This window comes from Bombus huntii, chromosome 2, assembly GCF_024542735.1.
Source record: "Bombus huntii isolate Logan2020A chromosome 2, iyBomHunt1.1, whole genome shotgun sequence".
In the NCBI taxonomy this organism is placed as follows: domain Eukaryota; kingdom Metazoa; phylum Arthropoda; class Insecta; order Hymenoptera; family Apidae; genus Bombus; species Bombus huntii.
In genome coordinates this window covers 5,576,215-5,582,117 of record NC_066239.1, presented here as the reverse complement: position 1 = coordinate 5,582,117, position 5,903 = coordinate 5,576,215, and the positions used below count along the sequence as shown (strand labels likewise).

General features: G+C 32.4%; 1 non-coding gene across 1 annotated transcript; it reads right to left on the bottom strand.

Moving 5' to 3' along the window:
• Positions 1-2,334: 2,334 nt before the first annotated feature.
• Positions 2,335-2,417, bottom strand: Trnal-uaa (transfer RNA leucine (anticodon UAA)). The gene has a single exon. It is a non-coding gene; the product is annotated as a tRNA-Leu (tRNA).
• Between the last annotated feature and the right edge of the window lie 3,486 nt (positions 2,418-5,903).

Genomic DNA, 5,903 nt, shown 5'->3' with positions numbered 1-5,903 from the left:
TTATCATTATTAGTCGCGGAATTGATCAACTAATGCTTGCAAATCGGGACAACGAAAATTCGGCGAACGTCAGTACGAAGGAAAGTTTCGACGAGAGTTTCCGTTTGGCAGAAGATGCAGCAAAAAGTATTCCCGTTTGGCTGGATGGTTTCACGGGATCGAAAATATACAAGCTGCAAGAAATAGAATAAAGGATTTCGAGCACATCTTTTTGTGCAAAACTTTACAAGGTTTCGAGGCTAAGAGCTTTCGTTATGATTCGCGAAGTATTAATTGCAATCACAGTTAATTGCAAAGCGCAAAATGGTAATTGCGAATATATTGTTATACGTTGAATTTAAAATAAGATAATAGTTTGTTACATTTAATCTTTTAAAAAGAAATTTGTTATCGTTGCTGTAAAATTTTATTCTTTGTTAACTATACTCTGATAAAGAATGGAAAGTATTAATTTCGTTAAACTATAGTAGAGTTTTTGAAAAGTTATCCTTTGTCCGCCTAATCTCCTTGAAAAGATATGTACTGTACGAAATAATAATAATACAAAATGATATAAAATACAAAGATCATGATGACTATAAAATGATAAAATTTTTGTCATAATGCAAACTCATTGCATTACGACAGTCAAAGAGATACGTATACGCTTACATAATCGTGTAACTGTATAATTCTCTAGAACGTGACTCGACCATTCATCGGCTTACAACTGAAAAATTCATTCATTCATTTAGCGACAGAAAGCGCTTGTAAAAGGTACGCAAAAAGAGGAACATAGATCGCATTAAATGAAAAGAATTATCCAAAGCATCAACTATAAATATCTCGGTTCCCTAAAAAGAAACATCCGAGAAATCTCTGCAGTGAGAAGTACTTTTCCCAAATTTATGTAATCCAGCAAAAGAGCCGAGACACGTACGAATTACCGCGACTAATCCCGGCCAAAGGCTGATAAATATTCATTCCCTGGATTTTTCCTTTTTTTTTCTTCTTGTTCCACTTAACCGTGCGGAAAAAAGAAGAAAAAAGTTCTTGGCCCAAGAAGATCAGAATGTCAAACAAACAATAATTCAGCGACGGAATCCGCGACGGTTCCTTCTGACGGATATAAATCGTTTTCGACGCTTTCGAATCTCTCTCTCTCCCTCCCTCTCTCTCTCTCCCTCCCTCTCTCTCTCTCTCTTTCTCTCTTTCTCTCTTCCTTTCTCTGTCTTCTTCTGAAAGCCGCAAGACCAAAAAGGACGTTACGTAGGAAACTAACGTAGGTGCGCGCACGAGCCGCGAGCTTGTAGGTCTCGTACATTTCGAAAAGTTTAGCCGCGATAAGTGCCAGATGATTTATTCATCTCACGATGCTGCAGCCACCGGTACAAATTACGCATCCCCGTCCAGAAAACCTTCCCGCTACGTGACAGTAATTCATACGTCTGCATTAACCTAACGTAACGTTCCCATTCGCGAAAGGATATTTCGCCAACGTCGGGCGCGTTTTCTTGCTCAGCGCGATGTTCAGAAAGGGAAAGTCACTAGCGAGATTCCAGATGAGCGATAGCTTAAGTTATGAAGGGAAGAGTAGAAGGGAGATGATAATTAGTGGATTGTTCGTTTGTGTGGCTTGATAAGCGAATGGGTCGAATATACAAGCTGAGTTACTAACTTGGTTATCCTATTAACTTTTTTAGAGACGAATTTAGTAAGGTCAAAGAAAGATAATTGTTTTTTCTTGTTTCCTGAGAAATATAACGTACGTGGAGCACAGCGTATTAAATTTAATTTCTCTAGAAGGAAGCAAACCTTTTACTTTTAGATAAACCCAGGCGAAGACTGTAGCATGGCGAACAGACGAGTAATGCAGAATTTTATTACACAGATTTTTACTACTACTTCGTTTTGTCGATATCAGCTGTTCAAAGGGAATGTATAACGTTTCGCGGTATAATTTGGAAAAAAGACGAACTAGAAAATTATGTAGCGTTACTGAGAATTATTGAGAAAAGGAATAAGTAATTCTTGCTGAATAGTTTCGTAATATAGGTAATGATCGAAATATTATCCATTATAATCAATGTAAATTTATAATCAACCAATATGAACGTGAATTACACGCGTTCTAGTATGTTTTTGTATTACGATCTTGTATGTATTCGAGTATCGTGATCGCCAATAATGTGAAATAGTGACAGACCTTTACCACCTATAAAACATCTACGGTAGACTAACTTTTGGTGGAGATATCTACTTGACGGAAATTGAAATCCGGGAATTTCGGGTCAGAAGTTGACTGACTAGCAATAAGCTCGTCGCCATGGCGCTATGGCAACACCAAAAAATATTTGCTAAGTGTGGGGTTCGAACCCACGCTCCCAGAGGGAACCAGAACTTAAGTCTGGCGCCTTAGACCGCTCGGCCAACCTAGCTGTCTTCTCGACTTTACTTTTATCTCTTGATGAATATCAAAATAATAAAAAATTTATTATACACATGTATATTTATTTTCTTTAAAATATTCTTAAATTTCTATTTAACATAAAATAAATCGAACAATTGATCCTGCATACACTTATTATTTGCATTAAATGCAGAAACAACATCTCCTAAAAATCTTCTAAAAATACCTACAATTGGTGCATAAAGAAATTAACGTAGAAAATACATGGCATCTTGAAACGTGTGACTTACCGCAAGTATGTATCGATCTACATTGCGAGATAATCAATTATCGCAAATTGTAATTAGTACCTACAACGTTTCGTCGTCAGTATTCATAAACTGAGAAATGTTCCAATCTTTATGAATACTAATTGCATATAGAATTGCGTGTTTTAAATAATTCATTAGCTCATTTTATTTACCATGATGAAACAGTGCAATAATTGTATAATAATCGTTTAATAATTACAAGTCGTGAATAGTAATTATGCTCAAATTCGACATTGTTATCATTTATTGATCTTGGTTATTTCGGAATAGACATATTTAATGATTAGCTCTCTTTCGATTTTTATGTTACACGCAGTCACGAATAAAAATAGTGGCGCAGGCAAGTCTCTTTCATAGAAAATCTTGCGTAAATTTGTGAACAAACACGATTCTTCGTTTAATTCTTTTGTAAAATATAATTTTCAGTCGGAGCATTAAATACATCGTAAGTAGGAGTTGAAAAAGTTATTAGACACATCGATCTCAAATCTCTTGAAATATACAGAACTTTATCGCGAATAACTATTACAAGGCACTGAAATTTATAACTCCATCCATTTCGATATGATTTCTATATCGGTTCCTATATACCAGTTCTAAAACCATTATGTTTTTGGTTCCATATCGGCTACAAAACGTTTCTAAAATCTCATATCAACTTTACGGTAATTGAAATCTTACGTTTCATAAAAAATTTAGTCTATTATATGTCTTCTATTATTTATTCATATTATATAACTGCTTCGAGGTAACGAATTACGATATACTGAGATTTAAGCTCAAAAGTTAATAAGATTAATAATCAAAGGTTTTAATTAGTAATTAATATATCGTAAAAAAAAGATTGAACAAGGTAATCTTATACATAGATATCGTAGAAAAGTGTCCTAATACCTTTTTTATAATTGCATATATGTATCTATATGTATATTGCTTTGATACATTTTTGCACACAGAAAATTTTAATCAATGATTCGTGTCTATGTCTCTTTTTTTCCTTAATTATACTTCTTGAAGAAGAATAAATTTATTGTTACGAGAAATCAACAGGTGTCCTACTTTAACAGCAAGCAGGTTATCGATCAGAGCCACTACAGGCATCGATATAAACAAAAGAAATGTTTTCAATTAGTACTATTACTTAAAACTCCCAGAGTGCATTAAGTAATAGTCGATATCGAAGCACGTGATCCTTTATTATGTCATCCATACAGCGTACTCACGATTGTATTATCCGCAAAATGTATTAAAGTCATAAAATGAAACATCGATTCAGCATTTCTCGTGAATAAAAACCAAATTTTTTAATAACTGCCTCTTTAAACGAGCATCAATTCTTCGTGCGCGAAAATACTAAAATTCAAAATTACTATTATGCACGTAGAATGTGTTATTCAAGATACAGAAATATTCCTATCCTTCGTGACACTTTGCACGGCTGAGTAGCAATGAAGCGATGTTCAAGCCAACAACTGAAATACGTGTGGAATTCGAACATTCAGCCTGATAGCAGTCGGAATATTAACTTATTACCTAACCAAGCATTCCAGACATTGCGTATACCTAATTCTGGGAAGTAAAATTTTCACATTATTGACCGTGCACTGCTGTGTGTCCCTCGTGAATACCATAATAGACATATAATGTAGAGTCAAATATACATTTGCACAGTATAATGATGTCGCTCTATAGTACCAACATTCTGATCATACTGAATAGCGAACTATAAGTAAATCATTAATATCGATCTATTAACTATAAAGGTATCTCTTTTTTATTTAACCCTTCATAAGGATATGTAATTTAAAAATTTCTTGTATGTGTATATAAATTTATACAAACTACTTTATTTACTTATTACTGTTGTACTTTATTACTTATTACTATGTCACGTAGAACGATATCACGTAGAAAATAGAAGTATCATTTTTATTTTCATGATATATATATTAAAGTTGTAATTACATATACATACATATATATATATATATATATATATATATATATATATATATATATATATATATAGTTACAACTTTAATTACTTTTATTATATATTATTATGTGTCATATATTTTTAAATATACAAACGTTTATATACATATGTATGTGTTTTCCAAAATCTTGAGATTAATACATGAGTAATACTATAATTGATATATTTCCTATTGTACAAATTGTTATATATACATATTTCTCAGGCAGATTTTAAATATTATAACATTTAATTAAATAATTAAACAATTAATTTCTTGACGATTTTTCAGATGTACGTAATTTTAGCATAAGTGTGCTCATAAACGAGAATGTACGAATACACATTAATCAAATACCAATACTGTTCGATTGATTCGAACTTCCAAGCCAAATCTAGTTCGACATTTCTCTTTTATCGATTCAAGACACCTCGTCGCAACTATCGAGGAGATTTCAGCTGGCTAATCGAGCATCCCGAAATTCAGTCACTTAGAAATTGACGAGAGAGATTGACTGCAGCGTTCGACGCGCACTGATTCAATTTTGACCGGTAAAGGATCGACGTGACAACGCCACTATTTGACGCACAAAAGTTCATCGGAATCAGACCACGATACTTCGTTGGAATTATCAACAAAATATAGGAAAAATAGAAAAGGCAAGGCGCAAATGCGAAAGTAAATACCATTCATGAAATTCAAAGAAAGGAATTTCGCTTATTGAAATCTATTTGAAATTATTTCCTCTGTTTTTCACAACAATACACAGATTCCATATAGTCAGAGAAATCTTCGAAAAACTATCAACACGTGATCTGCCTTTATAATCGAACTTTTCTCGATACGTTCTTGTTTATTGTTTAGTAACGTTCTTACAAAAATATTACTATTGTTTATTTATTGATTCGCACCATTTGCAAACTTCCGGTTACAACTCCATTTATTTCAATATCTTATGTTGTCTTATATACTATTCTCACCACAAACACTATCTTCCGACCCTTATAGTTTCACTAAATAAGTATTAAAACCAATAATAAACTTAACATAGACTCAATTCGAACTTATATTTATATATATATTTGAACACATATTAAGCATATACGTATACATAAGCATATCTTAGAGCCATTCTTTCTGGTATATTGTATTCTAATATATATATATATATATATATATATATATATATATATATATATATATATATATATATATATATATATATAG